The sequence below is a fragment of the Stomoxys calcitrans genome, chromosome 2 (assembly GCF_963082655.1).
Source record: "Stomoxys calcitrans chromosome 2, idStoCalc2.1, whole genome shotgun sequence".
NCBI lineage: Eukaryota > Metazoa > Arthropoda > Insecta > Diptera > Muscidae > Stomoxys > Stomoxys calcitrans.
This window is the reverse complement of record NC_081553.1, coordinates 74430127-74453680: the sequence shown is the minus strand read 5'-3', so window position 1 is coordinate 74453680 and position 23554 is coordinate 74430127.

Below are 23554 nucleotides of genomic sequence, written 5' to 3'. Positions count from 1 at the left end.
ATTGGTTCAGAATTGGATATAGGTCCCACATTGTACTTATAGGGTAGGTGTAGGCTATAATACTGTCGGCACCGCCCGACTTTTGTCCTTCCTTACTGGTTTTATATAAAACTACCTACAACCGAAATATAGTTCGATCTAGGCCAAGCATGTCCAGAGGACCAAAACTCGGTTTATATGTTTTATATTAAAAAGCATTCCAGTAAGGACCATAATCGACGACCTAAATCATATTTGACTAATAAATCTCGTGCAACTCATTATTGAAAATGTCAACGAAATTGGGCAATTAATACCGCTGTAAGACACAACATTGGCAGATCGGTATTTATGGCAGCTATATCCAAACATGGTCCGTTCTGGACCATATCTGGTGTTGACGTAGGGTTCCTAGAGCAACTCACTGCACAAAGTTCAGCCAAATCGAGCTATACATGTAATAGTATGGTCTAAAGACCTAAATAAGCAGCTCGGTCTATATGGCTGCTATATGCAAATATAGTCTGACTTGGCCCTTCCAAAACTTAACATGCTTATGGAAACAGTATGAATTCATCCTAAATTTCGGCTCAGTAACACAGTTTTAAAAGCTGTAGTGTGATTAAAACTGACGAACGATTTGACGGACGAACAGACACCTCTTATAGTCTTAGACGATCAAGATTAAATGCACTACGTAGTGTCGGGAATTGATATTTCCATGTGTTCCAAACGGAGTTACAAAATAAATATAGCCCCCATCCAATAGTGGTAATGCAAATTTTGACCATAGACATAGGAAAAGCGAAAATTAAAAATTCCATCCGCACAAGACACTTCCAGAATGACTCAACATAAAATTATTCTATATCTCGGAAACTGTGAGTGTTAGGTAGACAAAAGTGGCTTTCATACAAATCAATCCATTTGCGAATCGGTTAAGTCGTTTCCGAGAAAAACGAAAATTACATATTCCATCCGCACAAGTCACTCCGAGAATGACCCAACATTAAATTATTCTATATCTCGGAAACTGTGAGTGTTAGGTAGGTAAAATAAAGATGGAATTGTAGATATTATTATTGGCTTTCATACGAATCAATCCATTTGTGAATTGGTTAAGTCGTTTCCGAGAAAAACGAAAATTACATATTTCATCCGCACAAGACACTCCGAGACTTCTCACATATTAATGAGTGCTGTCCGATTCAAGTTTAATCTCAATGATAATGGGCCTCCTTGTTATATTCGAGTTCGAAAGGTGTGCCGCAGTACGACACCTCTCGGGGGAGAAGTTTTTACATGGCTGCTATACCATTTTGTCACCGCGGAAAAAATGTTTATGTTATTCTTGCCTATGGCGGTGGGTTTACAAGTACTGACTCCAATTTCATAGCACAACATCTGGATGTTTATTAAATGAAATTTCCTGTAAGAAATTTGAAATGTTTACAAAGTACTCGAGTTTAATTGCATTGCATTCTGTTTTCCATCTAACATTTTTCTCCATAACTAAAGACCTCCATGGCCCATTAAGTATTCGTTTGGCTAATGCAGCTATAAAGCAAATCACTTGACTTTGATAAACAGCCGTTTATAATTAATATCAGAAATATGTTTCCAGGTGCATAATGCAAAGAATGTCACAGATATCTGGAGTACATTTTAAAAATGTATGCCAGCATTACAAATGACCAGCTGCAATGCAACTTTATAACTTCTTTCACTAATGTTCTGTGTAATGTAAAGCGTTGTCGCATATTTTATGTGGCTCACGCATATTATGAGAAAGAACTATGAGCGAATTATGTTGAATACTAAACAACGACCAAAGAGAAAACTGGCACACAGGTATTGGTGTGAAAGTTTTCTAAAAGCTTAAGTTTAAGATTTACGATGACATAAGCTTTAAGGTGCAACAATCATGTTTAAAACTGTATTACGATGCTGTAAAACAAAACAGGGGGTACTCTGGCTTTGTGGACAAGCAACTTGAAAAAATATTGCTAAAGCTAGTGCTGACATTGGACGTAAAGACTAGCACTATTTGGCTCTGATCGCAAACAGTAAATATTGTACACTAAAAAAACAAAAAAGGGCATTGTTAACTATACCAATGAAATCAGAATAACTTTCTGTCCGTATCTATGTGTCTGTCTATTTTTGGTGTACAAGTTTGTACTTAAGATGTCAATTCTAGGTACCTTTTCATATCCATATATGAAACGATTTGGTGACCTTTAGCAAAAAAAAAAAAAAATAGCTGTGCAAAATATCAAGCGGAGAAATTCGTTCGTTCGGCCACTATCGTGATTTCTACCGATGGACAAACATGGCTTAGAATATCAACACGGTGAAAAATATATATTTACCTAACCCGAATCACCTTGAAGATTTCTGCAGAATATTTTTAGTTGATTTATTCAAGATTAATTATTACTTGAACGTAAAGGATTTTAAAAATATCTTGGATCAATACCAATTTGTTTTATGAAGCGAGAAGTATCGTGTTACTATATGGCAACACCAAGTCTGTAAGGCTACAGGTTTTTTATATAAGCAAGTTTCAGATATTACATCATTGTATTGATGAGGTAATTAAAATATATAAAATTTAGTGGAAATAAGATAATTTTTATAATCACCATACTCGCTTTTGTCAAATGGGATTAGAATTACGCCATCTAGTGCTATATCAGCTTATTGGCCGATTTTGACTATATTCGACACGGACATTGGAATCATAGGAACAGTCATTGTGAGAAATTTCAGACAAATCGGTTAAAAATTGTCCCATTTAAGGGGCTTAACAAGTTAAAACTAGAGATCGGGTTACGTGGGAGCTCTATCCGATTATAGACCAATTTGAACCAAAAAGGTCCCTTATCATTGAGTTGGAACTTGAATCGGAAAGCACTCATTGATGTGTGAGAATTTGCCCCTTCTCGGTTCATGGTGGTAATGTTCTTCTTCAGGGTAATGTTCACATTAGGGGAGGGATGGCACCTCAGACATTTCAACTCAACCATGGATATCAAATTCGTTTTTTATTCCCAACGAAAATGAAGTTCAGTTTAGGTGGGGCTTTAGGACGTACCCCAAAACACTTGGCTCTAAATTGGATTTCAAATTCGTTTTCAACTCTCAAATACCTTTCATTTGAGTCCCATATTGTCATAATGGGTCAAATAACCCATTTGACGTATCTTTGGGAGGAAAAGCGCCACCTAGACTTGAACGCAAATTTTAATGTCATATTCGTAATCTACTCTCTAATACCTTTCATTTGAGTCCCATATAGCCATGGTCGGCTAATATGCTCATTTGGGGGTGGGCGACCTCCCATTACTTGGACCTAATATTTTATGCCATATTTGTAATCTACCGCCTAAAACTTTTCATTTGAGTCCCATATTGACATGGACTCGGTATATATTTGTTTAGAGGAGTTTTGGGGTTGGGGTGGCCCGCTGGGTACTTTGACCCCAATTTTAATACCATATTCGTTTTCTGGTACCTTTCATTTGATACCCTTATTGTGCCCATCGGACCACTTTCGGATATGGGTGGCGTTTTTGTGGTTAGGGGGAGGATCCGCTTTCACCCGATATCTAAAAATTATATAACCTATGATTCGTTCCAGACAAACATACACAATCTATGAAAATTTTAAGAAAATCGGTTTAGCCAAATATCATATAGTCATAATGATACTTCGATTTGATTTTGTATGCCACATTCTAAATCCACTTCCGAATACCTTACATTCGAACCCAATATTGAAATGAACGTCTAATATGTCTGTTTGGGGGAGTTTTGGGGTTGGGTGGGCCGATGGGTGCTTAGACACAAATTTTAATACCATATTCGTATTCTACTCTTGAATACCTTTCATTTGAATCCCATATTGTCCTGATCGGCCCACTTTTGATTTTGGGTTGTGCTTTTGGCATAAGGGGTAGGGTTAATCACCCTTCCAATATCAATAAATTATAAAGCCCATTCCTACTTCCTTACCATATTCGTAATCTACTCCCGAATACCTTTCATTTGGGTCCCATATTGTCATGATCGTCAAATAAACCTATTTTAAGGTGTTTTGGGGCTGGGGCGGGCCCCCAGGTACTTGGACCCAATTTTTACTATGAAATTCGTAGTCTACTCTTGAATACCTTTCATTTGAATCCTATATTGTCCCGATCGGTCCACTTTTATTTTTGGGTAATACATTTGAGGTAAGGGGGAGGGTCCGCCCTCCTCCCGATATCAAAAAATAAGATAACCTATGTTTCCTTCCAGACCAACCTACACAATCTGTGAAAATTTCAAGGTAATCGGTTCAGCCGTTTTTAAGTCTATACGGAACAAACAAACAAACCGACCAACAAACACAAATTGAATTTTATAGATAAGATGATGAGAGACCTAACAGAAGAAATTGTGCAATATTCCAGTCTTATCGGACTAAAATTGCACCCTTTAAGGTGTCACATCGGGGATCGTTTGCATGGGTGCTACATCTAAATGTAAACCGATTTGGCTCATTTAACAAGCTATGCCAATGAGAAATAGCTGTGAAATTTTTCGGGAAGTTAGCTTTAATGGTTCGAATTTTTTTTTTTTTTGAAATTTATCAATGAAAATCTACACAACACTCTGAAGTTACTTCAAATCTGTGCAGAAAGCATACTTTGTAGCTACATAGTTGACTTCTCGAATCAAAGTAGTGTGAAAAATTAAGGATATGCACTAGCCAATTTGTAAATTTATGCTTGCATTTTTTTCAGGCTAATAAATGACCACATGGAAGGAATACGCAATTCTCACATTTCAAAAACATGCACAGTTTCCCAATAACGACACATCGTGACAACTTTACAGATAGAAAGCTGTGTGTACTTTTGCGTTGGTAACATCAAGGCGATCAGGGATAATGGGGTCGCACATCGATATTTCGGGATGTTACTAACGGAATGGCTACGAGACGTCAAGGGAATAACATTACCAGCACCCACAGGGTTGGGCTCACTGATTCTCTGGCAAGATCTACTCTAATTAGAGAACCATTACTGGCAGTCACGCCGAAATTTTGCCACAAGTGAAGGGGGGAGGGTAACCTTCCCCTTACTCTAGTTTTCATAAACGCCAGATCTCGGAGATAGGTGGTGCGATTTAGGCGAAATTTTGATTGCCTTCTTATAGTAAGCTAAAAACAAATACTTTGGGATCCAAATTAAGGTGGAGTACCTAGGGGACACTCACCTGAAATTATAATTTGAAAGCCCCACCCCCAAAACACACCAAATATATATATATATATATATATATATATATATATATATATATATTTATATATATATATATATATATATATATATATAAACAATCAAAACAATATGGGACTCAAATTAAAGGTATTTAAGAGTAGAAAACGTATCTGATATCCAATTACGGGACCAAGTATTTGGACGAAGCTGATATCTCTTCAGGGCTAAGTGTTTGGGCGACCACCCCACTCCCCAAAAAATACCTGTATCGGACATATTTACCGACCATAATAATATGGGGCTCAAATGAAAGGTATTAGGTAGAAGAGCACGAAATTGATACCCACTTTCGGAACCAAGTTTCTGAGAGTCCACCCCTTCCGCATAACACCCCCTACCATAATATTTTGGGGCTCAAAGAGAGATTAGAAAACGATGTCGAATTTTGCTGATATTTCTTCAGGGCTGTGTCTGGGGAACCACTCCAAAACACTCCTAAATCCGACATATATATTTAACGGCCATGACAATATGGGGCCCAAAGGAAAGGTATTTGGGAGTAGAGCACGAATTCGATATAAACATTCGGGAAGCTGTGTTTATAGGGCCAACCTATCCCCATAACATCCCCAATGAAACATATTTGCTGACCATTGCATTATGGGGCTCGAATAAAAGGTATTCACGAATCTGATATACATATTTTTAAGTCACTGGGTGGAATTGACACTCACTTTCGGGACCAGGTTACTGGGGGTCCACACTACTCTCTAAACCCACCAACCAACACCCTGGGGGCCTTCCTACTCCCAAAATCTCCATGAGGATATCGGGCTCAATTAAAGTTTTTTAAGAATGGAGTACATTCACATTGAAACTTAAATAACCCTTAATCCTGCGAGCGATTTTATAGACCGATAAAGATCTTACTGCATTCAAATAAAGGCATTTGTATTGTTCTACTGTTCGTCAAGTGACATGTATACCATTTTCGTAGCATGGTATTTAACTCAAATCTCTCTAATTGCCGAAAATAAATATTCAAAGGATAGTTTTGTTCCATATAAGCGGAGCGGACCGCGTACAGCTAGTCTTATATATAAAAAATTCAATTTGTCTTTGTTTGTTTGTTTGTTCCGTATAGACTCAAAAACGGCTGCACCGATTACCTTGAAATTTTCACAGATTCTATGTGTTAGTCTGGAAAGAAACATAGGCTATATAACATTTTCATATCGGGAGGGGGGGCGGACCCTCCCGAAGAATAAGAGTGGACCGATCGGGACAATATTGGATTCAAATGAAAGGTATTCAAAAGAAGAGTACGAATTTCATAAAAAAAGTTCGGTCCAAGTACGTGGGGGCCGCCCCAGCCCCAAAACCCCATAAAATAGGTTTATTTGATGATCATGACAATATGGGATTCAAATGAAAGGTATTCGGGAGTAGATTACGAATATGGCCAGGAAGTAGGAATAGACTTTATAATTTATTGATAACGAAATGGGCGGACTCTCGACCGTTTCCCCAAAAACACCACCCAAAATCAAAAGTAGACCGATAAGGACAATATAGGTATCAAATGAAAAGTATGCGGGAGTAGATAACGAATGTGGCATACAAATTTATGTCGAAGCATAGAGGCGTCACCCCACCCCCACAAAAATTACCAAAATGGGCACATTAACCAATCGTTCCGTATAGACTGAAAAACGGCAGAACCAATTCTCTCGAAATTTTCGCATATTGTGTAGGTTGGCCTGGAAGGAAACATAGGCTATATAATTTTTTGGTATCGGAAGGGGGACGGACCCTCCCCTTATGCCAAAAACAAAATCAAAAGTGGATCGATCGGAACAATATAGGTATCAAATGAAAGGTATTGGAGAGTAGAATACGAATATGGTATAAAAATTTGATTCAAAGTACCTATCGGGACGCCCCAAAATTCCCCCAAACACACATATTGGACGTTCATTTCAATATGGGGCTCAAATGAAAGGTATTCAGGAGTAGATTTGGAATGTGGCATACAAAATCAGATCGAAGTATAGGGGGTCACTCCACCCCTCAAAAGCGCCATTACACCCATTATGACTATATGATACTTGGCTGAACCGATTTTCCTAACATTTTCATAGATTGTGTACGTTTTTCTGGGAGGAAACAAAGGCTATATAATTTTTAGATATCGGATGGAGCCGGACCCTCCCCCTTGCCCCAACAACGCCACCCATATCCGAAAGTGTTCCGATGGGCACAATAAGTGTATCAAATGAAAGGTATTGGAGGTCATTGGGTCCAAGTACCCGGTTCATAATTACCAGCCATGACAATATGGAGCTCAAAATAAAGGGATTTGGAAGTGCAGCACGAATTTGATATCCATATTTGAGTCGAAATGTCTGAGTTGTCATGCCTCTCCTAATGAAAACATTACCAATAGGAAACGAGAAGGGGAAAATTCTCACACATCGATGAGTGCTTTCCGATTCAAGTTTAAACTCAATGATAAGTGACATTTTTTTTTATAACCAAGTCCGAACGGCGACACCTTTTTGGGGAAACTTTTTTATATGACCATGCATGCCATTGTACGTTGCAAATGACTCAAACATTAAGAGAGGATAGTCACCGCTTTGTCCGATGTTCTCGCCTGGATTTGAACGCGTTCAGCGTCATAGGCTACAATGGCACGAATTATATATCCGGATTCAGGGCGAAGTGTCCCCACCCTAAAAAGATATTAGAGAGTTAAAGAAGGCTCAGCGGAGCGGGCCCGGTTCGGCTATTATTTTATAAAGTGTGGCGTATTAAAAGATCTGTATTGTCTGTACTTACTTCTTTTAAATATAAATGCTTTTCTTTTGAATACATTATGAAACATTTCCTTTGTGTTTTTCGTTAATAGATGTAACTAATGTCAATGCTTAACAATAAATTCTTTAAATACTCCAAACTTTTCAAATGAATATGAATTCCTTGGAATTTTCGCCTCTGCGACATATTTGCTACAAAGTGATAAAACACGCCCCCCTGCATTGCCATTGCCATTGCCATTCCTCCTGACCAATTGTTACGCAGAAGAGAAATTGCTGACTGGAATTCCAGTAATTCCTTGTAACACAGCAAGCAACTGGGAGCAACAGTAGCGACAACCACTATGGCGGTAGCAGCAGCATTTTATGGCTAATGAATTCACAAGAATTATTAACAAATGTTTTGGCTACTTCTGCGGCGAAATGTAAATTAATTTGTGCAAAAATGTAATTAGCATAGTACATAATGTTGACCGCTAACAAATAGTTGCAAAGCCCACCAAAAACATTGTCGATTAAGGTCACATTATAAGCATGAAATTGCCGCAGCATGTGCGGCAAATAGTCCAATTTGGGAAGCAAATATTTCAAGGTTTTCTCATTCATATTCCTGGATAGGAAAACTTTCAAAAAAAGCAAAGCAAAAAAAGAAAGAAAAATACACAGCAGCAGCGAGAACAACAAAAAGTATTACATTGTGTTGCTCATTAAGGGAGGCTATTTGTCACTTTTTTATGGTGGGGCGTACCACGATGGGAAGTGGTTTAATTTGTCATAGCCTTTAACTAGGTATGGTGCTGCAAAACTCTGTTTAGATAGCATTTCACATTTCACAGTCATTGCGCTATGGTTTATGGGATAACTAGAGAAACAAAAGAATGTAAATGGCCCATTGTGCTTTTTCGGGGTAATTACCCATTCAAAATTAAGGATAACAAAGATCTTTCAATGCTAGAACTTTAGCAGTTTTGTATCTTGTAAATGCAGTGTGGGTCACAGGTTTTATACGGGACACGTGTACAGTAAAGAGATAATAATGGAGAAAACGCGCTAATTTTTCGCCGGACCTAATGGTAGATAGCCATCCGCATGGGCAGCGAATTAGACTAGCTTAAATTGTTAAATGACTTGGTTAGAAGCCCATGAAGTCGGTTCGGGGTATCAGTTTTAATGGGAGCTACATCTATTTGGGGACTTTTCTGGGTAAGGATACAAAACCAGTGAACCATAGCAGCTTTGTTTTAATCCTTTCCTCATTCCTCAAATTGCATTGCAACACCAACTCCATCTCTGACTTAACCAAGACATTTAACAATAATGCAAATCCCAGGAAATCAAATAAAACAATGATAACACAAATCTATTTTATTTATTAGTTCCCATAATGGCAAGGGATGTATGACTGAGAAAACTGTATTGCATTTCTAAACAGTAATTCAACACATCAGTAGAAAATATTTCATTTTCCTGGCTGCCAACCATCTGCACAGGCAGGCCCCTACCCTACCGATTTAAGGCAATTGTAAACCCCATGAAGAAAATTAGCTAACAGTGAATAAATGTTTCCCATAAAACAATTGTAGCAAAAAACTCGTAAACAGATAGAGAGACGGACGGACAGACGGACGTACCGAAAGGACTATGCGAATAAATGTAAACCTATTAAAAATAAAGACATTACTCTATGTCTAAATGTTGCAATTCCTGCCTTGAGTTGGATTACTCCTGATGGTGCTGTTGCATTTGCTTCTCCTACTACTACTACTACTACTGCATTCAGTTGAGTTCAGTGCGATTTTATCATTTGAACTGGTGTAGCCTGTAAATGTGAGATACCCTCACTTATACCGACAACCTGCCTATTAGCGGCTTAAAGTTTACTGGCATTGCATGGCTTTGCATGCTAAGTGTAAATTTAAATAGTTATTGTTAACGCAGAGTGTGGGTAAATGTAAACTCTTACACCGACAGCCACATAAAACAGCTGAAAATAACAGCAATAATATTAAAAAAATCATCACACACATACACACCAACAAAAAAAAAAAAAAAACAAAAGGGAACACTTTAAGTCCTTTTCTTACCCAAGCAGTTGAGGACTTGGAAGTGTTGCTCCTCCTTTGTGCGAACCTGTGTGGCAAGTACCAGATACTAAACTGCCAGGAAAACCCAAAGCGAAAAGGTCAAGAAGTTTGTGTGTGGGAAAGAAAATTTACTCAATGCAGTAACGACAATGAGGGGCATTAAAACTAAAATCAGTTCATGGGCAAGAGACGGAGTAAAGAAGAGGTGCAATTAGTAAAATAATTTAAAGAAATATCTTATATACAAGAGGTAAAAAGGCATTAATTGGATACCCACCACCTCGGGTATATATGTAAACCACCTTTTCGTCACAATCCGATGAAAATTGGATAACATATGCACGGACATTGAGTGTTCTTATAAATATGTCACTGTTGAATTTTGAATTTAAAATTTCAACGAAAACGGGTAATAAATAAAGTTCTTTGTGAGTTTCAGACCCTTAATCGGCATATCGGTCTATATGACAGCTATAAGCTATACAGTCCTATTTTTACAATATTTGGGTTGGATGGTGGATGGCTTAAAACTACTCACTGTTTCAAATTTCAGTGAAATTGGATCAAAAATAATGCTTTTATGGGCTTTAGACCCTTTATCGGGAGATCGGTCTATATGGACGCTATATCTAAATATGGTCCGATCTGAACCATATTTGGGTCCTATGTTAGGAGGCCCAAAACTACTCACTGTTTCAAATTTCAGCGAGATCGGTTAAAAAGTAAAGCTTTTATGGGCTTCAGACCCTTTATCGGGAGATCGGTCTATATGGCAGCTATATCTAAACATACCTCGATCTGATTCATATTTAGGTCAGATGTCGGGAGACTTCAAATAACCAAGTATTTCAAATTTCAGCGAAATTGGGCAATAAATAAAGCTTTTATGAGCTTCAGACCCTTTATCGGCGGATCGGTCTATATGGCAGCTATATCTAAACATAGTCCGATCTGAACCATATTTGGGTCAGATGTTGGTAGGCTTAGAACTACTCACTGTTTTACATTTCGGCGAAATCGGATAAAAAAATAAAGTTTTTACGGGGTCTGAAGCCTGTTTTAAATTTCGGCGAAATCGGATAAAAAAATAAAGTTTTTACGGGGTCTGAAGCCCGTAAAAACTTTATTTTTTTATCCGATTTCGCCGAAATTTAAAACAGTGAGTAGTTCTAAATTGGGCAATAAATAAAGCTTTTATGAGCTTCAGACCCTTTATCGGGAGATCGGTCTAAATGGCAGCTATATCTAAACATAGCCCGATCTGATTCATATTTAGATCAGATGTCGGGAGGCTTAAAATAACCAACTATTTAAAATTTCCGGGAAATTGGGCAATAAATAAAGCTGTTATGGTCTTCAAACCCTTTATCAGCGGATCGGTCTATATGGCAGCTATATCTAAATATAGTCCGATCTGAACCATATTTGGGTCAAATGTCGGGAGGCCTAAAACTAGTCACTGTTTCAAATTTCAGTGGCAATAAATAAAGCTTTTATGGGCTTCAGACCCTTTATCGGCAGATCGGTCAATATGGCAGCTATATCTAAATATAGTCCGATCTGTTTCATATTTGGGTCCGAAGTTGAAAGGCCTTAAACTACACACTGTTTCAAATTTCAGCGAAATCGGTTAAAAAATAAAGCTTTTATGGGCTTCAGACCCTTTATCGGGAGATCGGTCTATAGTCCGATCTGAACCATATTTTGGTAGGCTTAGAACTACTCACTGTTTTAAATTTCAGCAAAAAAAAAAATCGGATGAAAAATGAAGTTTTTATGGACACTAGTCCCTCTATCGGAAAATCTGTCTATATAGCAGCTATATCGAAATATGGTCCGATTTGGCCCTTTCAAGAACATAACCAGCGTGCATCAAAAAGACGTATCTGTGCCAAATTTCAGCTCAATATCTCAATTTTTTAAGTCTGTAGAGTGATTACAACTGACGGACGGACAGACGGACAGACACACGGACATCGGTAAATCGTCTTAGAATTTTACAACGATGCGATATATATTGGGTTGCCCAAAAAGTAAACTGTTTGGTGTGGTTTGTACGCTGGTGGAATCATTGGACCGTATTTTTTCAAAGATGCTGTTGGACGCAACGTTACGGTGAATGAACACATTTCGAACCGAACACTGATTTTGGTAATAAAATTCAATGATTTGCAAGCGTTGCTCGTTAGTAAGTCTATTCATGATGAAATGTCAAAGCATACTGAGCATCTTTCTCTTTGACACCATGTCTGAAATCCCACGTGATCTGTCAAATACTAATGCATGAAAATCCTAACCTCAAAAAAATCACCCTTTAGTACCCAGCGGGTCGCCCCAACCCCAAACCTCCTCTAAACATATATATTCGACGTTTCTCAAATGAAAAGTTTTCGGCAGTAGATTACAAATATGGATTAAAAAATAGGTCCAATTGGGAGGTCGTCCCACACACAAATACCGCTCAATGGGCATATCTCCATGAAGATATAGGATTCAAATGAAAGATATTTGGAAGTAGATTAAAAAGGCTTTTTATTTAGTGGATGGGTCGGTCCCAGACTCTATTCCGAATATGTATACCAGATTCGTAGTCAACTATCAAATACCTTTCATTTGATACCCATTTTGTGACGTTGGACATTCATGCCTGTTTAAGGGGTTTTGGGGTTGGGGTGGGGAGGCGCCTCAGATACCAAGGAATACATTTTAATATCAGATTCTTACTCTACTTTTAAATACCTTGCATTTCATATACATATTGTCCCAATTGGTAAATATGGCCTGCGGGTGGATTTTGGGGGGTGGGGAGGTCCGTCAGACACCAAGGAATGAATTTTTATGTCAGATTTTACTCTACTTTTAAATACCTTTCATTTGATACCCATATTGCCCAAAGCGGTGAAAGAGTCCTGTTGGGGTTTTTTTGGAGGTGGGGACCCCCCGAACTCTTTGGGCGAAATTTGTATACCAAGTTTTTCGTTTGATACTCATATTGTCCCAACCGGTAAATATGTTCTGTTGGGGGTTTTGGTGGTGGGGAGGCCCCTCAGACACCAAGAAATACATTTTTATGACAGATTTGTACTCTACTTTTAAATACCTTTTATTTGATACCCATATTGCCCAAAGAGGTGAAAGAGTCATGTTGAGGTGTCGTGGGGGACCTCACAAACACTTTGGGCGAAATTTGTATACCAAGTTCGTACTCTACTCTTAAATACTTTCCATTTGATACCCATATTGTCTCAATCGGTGAACATGTCCGTCCGGGTGGGTTTTTGGGATGGGGCGTCCCCCAGGCTATTTGACCCTAAAAATTTTATACCAATTTCGTGTTTATGGGGTACCATAAGGTGGTATACAATATTTCGCTTAAATCGGTGCACGCATCTCCGAGATCTGGCGTTTTTGATATCCCCCTTCGGATATCAAAAAATATAGTATTGTATTTTCACCGGGGGTCCACCCTCTGTGAAAATTTCATGAAAATCGATTCAGCTGTTTTTGAGTCTATGCGGAACAGACAAACAAACGAACAAACAAAGTAAAGAAGCGAAAAGAAGATTTCTCTGTTTTCAAAACCCCATAACATAATTTCCTATATCCCCAGAATCCTTTCCACTTTTGCCCCGTCCCTGATGACCATTAAAAACAGCAAGAGAGAGTTACAACTACAAATGTAAATGCAAAAAAGGAAAGAAAGGCAAATAAACAAACAGAAATATAGTATTTAAATGCAAATGGTAACCATTTGTTTAGTTTATGGCGAAGGTATCTCGCAATTAAATCAAACTACAGACGCTCTTCTTCTTGTTCTTTCTTTTGCCAAACAAGACCTACCGACATCTTACAAGGGCTCAAAACAATTCAATGCGCGCACACAGCCACACACGTACTCACATGTTGAAGTACTCGTATCTGTAGTTATCTGAATTGTTAGTAAACTGTGTGTGGGTAGGCATGTGTGCCGTTTCGTTACACACATACACACAGGTTTCATATGGAAATGTATTCACCCTTAGAAACAATGTATGGAAATCAATGGGTGGGTGCGTTTTATGTAGCAGACCTTAGAGAGATAGATTTAAATTTACAACATGATATAGAAATTCAACAAATCTTCAAAATAAGATATAATACCTGAATTTGTAATGTGTATATATGAATATATAAAGTAAAATTATAACAGTTATTGAACCATAAGAACTTAAAACTCGAAGGTTCTTTAAATCCAATCTTTAGAAATTTTTTTTTAATCATAAATCCTTAATTTAATTGGGAAAAATTTGGAACAAATGGGTTCAGCCATTTGTCACATAAGGAAATAAACATGATTTCGGCGGAAAATCAGATGGATTGGTCAAATTTAATAATCGGATAAATTTTTTCTAGTTTTACTAAAAATAGTTGTACTATATTTAGAAAATTTTTGTTCTGATTTCACATGTCCTGTTCGGAGAGACAGAATTATAGGCTGGAAGAAATGAATAAATGATAATGTCATTGTCAAGGATAAACGGAGTAAGCATAAAATTCACGTGAGTCAAGAGAGCTGTCCCAATCAAGATATTCAAATAGTGCTAGGAGATTACTGAAAATGTACCAGCAGTGAGGGAGAATGCCCGTATCCAAAATTTTGCCTATGCGAAGAAAGAATTCATAATAAAATCGAGCTAATAGACTTCGCCGTGGCATAAAAAGTTGTACTAAAGAAAGCCAGTCAAAGACAATGTAGCCATCTTCGTCTTTCGGTTATAATCGCACTACAAAGTTTAGAAAATAAAGTATTAAGTTGAACGTTTGCTGAGGATTTTTTTTCTCATAAGCATAGTAAGTTCGAAATTGGGCTGGATCGGACTTTATATTGATATAGACTCCATATAGACCTATCTCCCGATTTAAGAACTTGACATATTTATTAGCTGATTTCTGAAATTTGGAACTGTTCAAACTTTTGAAACCTATGTCGAGTATTGTTCCGATTTTACAGTAATTGGATACATCTGCTATATAGACCGATTTTTTTTTTTAATTTTCCGCGTTACTTTTGTGGGATTTGTGTGCAGAGTTGCATTTTCGCAACGCGACGCTCAAAAAAAACTCAACACTCATTCTGTTTCGGTCCTTAAGCTATATTGTCGAAGCGTCGAAAACTTTTGCATGGCAACAACGAAACACCGGTGGTGTTTTGTCTACTGGAGTGTAGACAACAACACCACACAAGAGTGAGTTTCAGCAGTGTTCAATGTGGGCAACAACAAACAACAGATTGCATTTTGGTAAACATTTTACCGTTATCCTGAATGGTATAAAAAGGCAAGACCAGCTTGAAAATGGACAATCAAGTGTGAAATGCAAAAGTGGCAGTATCCAGGTAAGTGGAGTGGAAGACTTTAGTGTGGTGAGCCTGAGTGTCAGAAACTTTAAAGCAGTATTGGGCACATGTGCTAGTGTGCGTTATATTTCCAAGCCCATGGGCTTAGTTCTTGTTTGCGTACACAAGTATGTGTAATAGTGTGTGTGCATTTGCGCGCTACTGCTAGAAAGTAACATAGCCGCCCGCTTTTTGCCCGGTGTCCACTAAACATAGGATCCGCTGAGTCAGTGATCACGCGTTCGACCCTCCTCAACCGACCGTTTTCCGGAGACCTAACCCAACCGTCACGCAGTGAGTGAGTCACGTCCTCGTTGCAAGCACCTCGTCTTTGGCCCTCGGGCATAATAGCCCGTGAGGCCGCGAATACACCCACGTGAAATCTGTGTCCGCGTCGTGAGTGAACCATGTCTGGACGACAAACGTAGCGAATAAACCCACGTACCATCTATCTACGTCCATTACCCCGTGACATACCGTGAGTGAACCATTTTTCCGAGACAAACGTAATCAGCATCTCGTAAGAACCACTAAGAACCACTAAATCCGCCCACGTGCTACCTGTATCCGAAACAAAAGTAGCCAGCACTTCACACATTTCCTTCAGATATAAAAGCCGCTGAGTCCGCTAACACACACGCGTACCATATGTTTACAAACGCCTCCACGTGATTAAGTGTCGTACCTACGCCTTGAGTGAATCACGACGCCGAGAACAACGTAGTCAGCACTTCGCTTTTGCCCTTCAGACATAAGAGCCGCTGAACTCATCGTAACAATTCTCAAAATTTAAAATATTAAATTCTTAATCCGTCTTAATTGATTGTAATCTTAAGGCTGCTAAATACTTTCATTATTTCAACATTTTGAGTTTGCATGCACGCAAAACCAACATCAATTTCTGATGTATGAATTCCGAGCAGTGCTATGTCGTAATGTGAATGTGACTCTGAATCTCTCGTTCTAGATCATGGAGATCAAGAACGAAATCCTATCCACAAAATTATGATTCGGATGGTCCCTGCGATAATAACCCAGAATGTATTGCTTAGACGGCATGTAGTTATCTTCGCAATGGTAAGATCTGAGGAGGCAACCCGTCGCAGTCCAAAGAGTGGTATTCGATCTGAATATTATTCCACTGCGTGTCACATAGCTGACGAGACCACACTGGAGCTGAATAACTTACCACTGACCGGCGGCCAATTGCTTTATACGTAGTCAACAAGGTTTCTTTGTCAGCACCCCAAGTGCTGCCGGCAAGTGACTTGAGGAACTTGTTTCTAATTCTAACCTTATCTCAGATTGATGTAGCATGTCATGAGAATTTGTAAGAGCTGTCAAATGTAACACCAAGTATTCTGCGAATTGACGCTCCGTCGACCATCACATTCAGCTTGCTACCCACTTCATGCGTGTATGTAGTGAACAATGTGGCTGAAGAATTGGTGGCAGATATCTGCAGACCTCTTGCAGCGAAATAATTGGCAATTTCGTTAAGACGTTTAACCAATCGTAGATGTCATCAATGTGTTGGGGCATACAATCGTCCTCATATGAAACGATCTCTAGGCCGTCTAATGGTGGATAGGTAGAACTTAAACAGTGCAGGAGATTTCATCCCGTCTTGGAAACTCCCTGTTTCACTCTAGGGGGTTTTGACTTTTTATCACTAAATTTCACAAACGATAATTCGCGACCCAGTGTTTCAGGCCAGGCTGGAGGAACGTATTGGCGATGTCCTCAAATAGTTTGACTGGCTGAACATGTCGAATGCCTTCAATAGGTTTAGTGCCACGAGGACCGTCCTTTCACATGGCCTGAGCTGATTGAAGCCACGGAAAATGTGTGCGGTGATAGCATGCAAAACAGTTGTTATGGTACACAGTCCTCGAAATCTATGTTGATGTTCGGCGAATCGAAATTTTCCAAGGAGGCTCGGGAGGAGTAGTCCCTCAAGCGTCTTGGCTACTGGTGAGGGAAGTGTGATCAGTCTGTACGACTTGCTCTGATACTTTTCGGATTGAGTAGCGAGATCACTCTGCCCATCTTCCAGACTTCAGTTACTATAAGAGTATTCACAGACAGGTTGAGAACAGCATCAGTGTGAAGAATCACTCAAGGCCCAACGCCTTGGATGACTTGGAGCCACGGATGACATTGGTGACTTGCTCGGGGACCACGGATACGACGAATCGCTCTCCTCCTTGCTTTGTCTCTCACGGGATGCTCAATAAATTGACGATTGAAGAACCTGTCGTATTTCTTCGGGTCAGTGACTGATGTCCTGCCACCCCTTCTTCCGCGTTTCGAGAGCGACTTAACAGTAGAGCACAGCTTGCTTAAGCCGGTACCTATGTAACATTGCTCTGAGTGTTCCAGCTACAAGTTCCGCTTATGTTCGTTGACTACCCTTTTTTTCCAGATTCAGCTCACCAATTCTAGGTTAGTGGGGTCCTTGCAACGAATCCATCACGCTCGTCCATCACGCGAGTACCACTGCCTGCGCGGAGAAATTGGGCCGCACTTGGGGTATTCGACCAGCGGGTATAAACGACCGGCTGCTGCGTTATTGACATTTCTCTCGGCAACTAACACATATGAGGAAGATTTAGGTCACTGCAGCGGCTATTGGTGTACTCTCTGAAGGCAACCCAATTGGCCTTCTTCCGATTGATAAACGTCCGGTGCAATAATTATTGATTGCCAGGATACGTCACTCAGGAGATCGGGGTATGCAATGGTAATGTCTGGCAAGCTCCTGCACCTCTTGGTACATCTAGTGGGGGCATCCTCATTCAACGTGCAGAATATGGAGCCTTCAATCTGCTCTAGCAAAGTTATGCCATGTTGGTCGTTACATAGGGGCGAATGCCTTGAATCGTGATGCGTATTAAAGTCCCCTATAACAGACTAATATGACTAATGTCTGACTAATGTCAGATCTGTAAACTTGGTCTTTAATTGGGTCACACCAACCATACGGCGGAAAGTACACGTTGAATAGCACCATCTCGTTAGTAGTGGACTTTACTGCTATCCCCATACGTTCCATGTAGAGATCACGAGCGCCAGGCACAGGTGAGATGGGTCTATAGGGCACGGATGTATCACGAAAGCCAATCCACCACCTCCACTCCGTATGCGATCCTTACGTAACCCATTGTATCCGGGACAACTGTGTTGGTCAGCTTTGTCTCCTGGATCGCTGTAACCTATATGTTCTTTCGACTCATAAAATCTATTATCTTGTCGATCTTGCCTCGGAGACCATTGCAATTCTTTTGAATGAAAGATACACTTCCCGGCACTGTCCCGGCAATATTGGGCCTGGGGTGTTGCTGATGATTATATTACCGCACGAGAGAAGTCGGAATAGTCACATAGTCCTATGACGAAGACGCTGAAGCCGACGACGACGACGCTTGTGACCCACTTCTGTCTATGGTCGTACAACATCTTGTAACATATTCAATGCGACCAATATGGTCGGCCGGTAGAAACGTAAGACCATAACAAGATCGGAAATGCACCCACTCCATGCACCAGGAGAATGCACTCCGGAATATGCCTCTCTAATGATGAAAATAGGATGAACACGTAGTCTGAGGCGATAGCCCTTGGCCGATTAGGGGTTCCATAGGTAAACCAGCTACCATGGGATTGCTGAATACAAATATGTAAATATTTGGGACTTGTATAAGCTTTCACGGCAGCTGAAATATAAAGCATATCGTTAGAAGCATTTGACTGGTTTCCTGTATCGCGATTTCATTTTCGACCAAGAAAAATTATCATCAGCAGGAGATGTCAAACGGATCATGGTGCTTTACAACAATTCCAACTAGAGTAAGTCGAAAAGCACACATCACAAATCGCGATACAGGAAACCAGTCAGATGATTCTAGCAACAACACACTCATTTCTGACTTAAATGTTTTTTGCTATACTATTCTTTGAATAGAAGCATTAAATAATGGTCTAAAGCCGGACAATATTCTGCAATGGAATCTCAATAAGATTTTAAGAGCAAACAAGAAGTAAATTAGAGAGATCGATTTATATGGGAGCTATATCAGGCTATAAACCGATTCAGACCATAATAAACACGTATGTTAATGGTCATGAGAGAATCCGTCGTACAAAATTTCAGGCAAATCGGATAATAATTGCGACCTCTAGAGGCTCAAGAAGTCAAGATCCCAGATCGGTTTATATGGCAGCTATATCAGGTTATGAACCGATTTGAACCTTATTTGGCACAGTTGTTGGATATCATGACAAAATACTACGTGCCAAAATTCATTGAAATTGGATAAGAATAAGAATCTAGAGGCTCAAGAAGTCAAGACCCAAGTTCGGTTTATATGACAGCTATATCAGGTTATGAACCAATTTGAACCATACTTGGCACAGTTGTTGGATATCGTAACAAAACACGTCGTGCAAAAATTCATTCTGATCGGATAAGAATTGCGCACTCTAGAGGCTCAAGAAGTCAAGACCCAAGATCGGTTTATATGGCAGCTATATCAGGTTATGTACCGATTTGAACCATACTTGGCACAGTTGTTGGATATCATAACAAAACACGTCGTGCAAAATTTCATTCCAATCGGATAAGAATTGCGCACTCTAGAGGCTCAAGAAGTCAAGACCCAAGATCGGTTTATATGGCAGCTATATCAGGTTATAGACCGATTTGAACCATACTTGGCACAGTTGTTGGATGTTATAACAAAACACGTCGTGCAAAATTTCATCCCAATCGGATAAGAATTGCGCACTCTAGAGGCTCAAGAAGTCAAGACCCAAGATCGGTTTATATTTTTTTTTTTTTTTTTTTTATTATTAATTTTTCAAAAACGTTATAATACTATATATACAATATATTTTAAATGTAAGTATCAATATTTAAAATGTGTTTTGAAAATGTACGGCATGGTTTTGTAAACCGTCTGCCGGAGAAGTGAGTTTTATTTTTTAGCTAGTAATTAAATTCATTTATAAGAGTTCTTCTATAATTCATTGCCTCTCGTAAGAAATTAAATAGTCTAATCCAACAATTATCTTCACCGCCGTTTAAAACAGATATAATTTCTGTGTCTGATAGAATGCTTTTTTTGAAATTCTTGCTTCTAATTCTACTAAATATTGGACATACCCCTATGAAATGTTGCGTGGTTTCTATTTCTCCTAGGTTACAGATGGAGCACATTCGAGCTTGTTCTTCTCTGTAACTAACACCATTTAGCCCCATCGCACCAGCTCTAGCTCTCATTATATAAGATATTTGTATTTGACTAAATTTGTCATTACAATAAGATGAACCTACTGTGGGGTCAAGTAATTTGTATATTCGGCTTTCACTTTCTTGTGATTTTTGGTTATGGTGGAGGTAGTTGCTGTTTTGAAGTTCGCATGTTAATAGTTGGCAGGCTTCGTACCAATAAATTTTATCTGTGTTGACATTTTGGTGTTCTATTCCGTAACATTGCAATCGGTCTTTAAAATCTTTATACCAGGAGGTATTGTTCTGCATTATTTTCACCGCAAGGATATGTGGAAGTCTATGATTTTCCAAATCGAACAGTACTTTTGCCAAATATTTAAGGTGCAAAGAGTATGTATATATATATCCTGGTTCATACCCAGTCTCCAGAGCGATGATATAGTTTGGGGTATTTTCCGGCAACTTAAGTATACGTTTGATGAAGAATATATATAGCTTGTCAACTTCGTCAAAATATCCATTTCCCCAAATTTGTGCACCGTAGCTCTGGATAGATCGGCATACCGATAAAAACATTTTCCACTTGGCTTTGAGCGAAATTTTAGGTTTGCCTATAAAATTTGCCCATGTTGAATTTAGGCAAGACTTGGCGGCTTCGTTTTTTTCCATTGCATGCTTATTAAATGACAGTTTTGGTGTAAGCGTGATCCCAAGATACTTGTACTCATTAGTAACTCTCAGATGTTCACCGTTAAATATCCATTTTTCATTTGCAGCTAATCTTCCGCTATTACGAAATATCATTATTTCAGATTTTGCCTGGTTGACCTCCATCCCCCATCTTTTGCAGTAAAATGATAGGTTATCTATCATTCGTTGCAATATCAGTGGATCATCGGCTAGGATCACGATGTCATCCGCATACATTAACAGGCGGATGTCAATTTCGTCTATGCTAAGTCCACCACCCAATGACTCATGGAGATCATTTAAATATATAGAAAATAGCAATGGCGATAGTAAGCAACCTTGTTTTACTCCCGTTTTAGTTATAAAATGATCAGATAACTCCTTGCCGTTCCATACTGCAGTTTTTGTATATGTGTATAGCTTTTCTATAAAATTCACTATCGGTTTATATGGCAGCTATATCAGGTTATGGACCGATTTGAACCATACTTGGCACACTTGTTGGGTATCATAACAAAACATGTCGTGCGAAATTCCATTCCAATCAGATAAGAATTGCGCACTCTAGAGGCTCAAGAAGTCAAGACCCAAGATCGGTTTATATGGCAGCTATATCAGGTTATAGACCGATTAGAACCATACTTGGCACAGTTGTTGGATATAATAACAAAACACGTCGTGCAAAATTTCATTCTGATCGGGTAATAATTGCGCCCGCTAGAGGCTCAAGAAGTCAAGACCCAAGATCGGTTTATATGGCAGCTATATCAGGTTATTGACCGATTTGAACTATACTTGGCACGGTTGTTGGATATCATAGCAAAATACGTCGTGCAAAATTTCATCCCAATCGGATAAGAATTGCGCACTCTAGAGGCTCAAGAAGTCAAGACCCAAGATCGGTTTATATGGCAGCTATATCAGGTTATGGACCGATTTGAACTATACTTGGCACAGTTGTTGGATATCATAGCAAAACACGTCGTGCAAAATATCATCCCTATCGGATAAGAATTGTGCACTCTAGAGGCTCAAGAAGTCAAGACCCAAGATCGGTTTATATGTCAGCTATATCAAAACATGGACCGATATGGCCCATTTACAATACCAACCGACCTACACTAATAAGAAGTATTTGTGCAAAATTTCAAGCGGCTAGCTTTACTCCTTCGGAAGTTAGCGTGCTTTCGACAGACAGACGGACGGACGGACGGACGGATGGACGGACAGACGGACGGACATGGCTAGATCGACATAAAATTTCACGACGATCAAGAATATATATACTTTATGGGGTCTCAGACGAATATTTCGAGTAGTTACAAACAGAATGACGAAATTAGTATACCCCCCATCTTATGGTGGAGGGTATAAAAAAGAAAGCGTTAACATACAAGTACAATGAAATAATTTTGCGCCCAATATAAACGCATTCTTTATATACTGTTTTTTATTTCAATTCATTATTTTATTCTATTTTAATTTAATTTAGTGTATTTTGATTTGTACGATTTTATTTTTTTTTTAGTTCTTTTTTTTATATAACTACTGTTTAATTAAGGAGGCCACCGTAGCGCAGAGATTAACATGTCCGCCTATGACGCTGAACTCCTGGGTTCGAATCCTGTCGAAACCATCAGAAAAATAAAATTCAGCGGTGGTTTTCCTCTCCTAATGCTGGCGACATTTGTGAGGTACTATGCCATATAAAATTTCTCTCCAAAGAGGTGTCGCACTGTGGCACGCCGTTTTGACTCGGCTATAAAAAGAAGGCCCCTGATCATTGAGTTTGCCCCTGTTCCATAGTGGAATGTTCATGGGCAAACTTGCAATTTTACTGTTTTATTAAATATCTATTTAGTTGCCCACTGCTGTAGCACATTATTGTAAATGCTTTCATGTAACAAAGAACTGTATATTTTAACATGAATGTGAATATGTCTGCTTTATTTCATGGCATTTTACAAAGATTTACAATGTACTTTTGTTCAGGGAACTACACAAAATGTGTTTTGCCACACCCACAACGCTGCAAGGAAATATAACATAATTAAATAGTGTAGTAAACCTGCATATCAAACACATATCACCATAAGGAACATCATCGA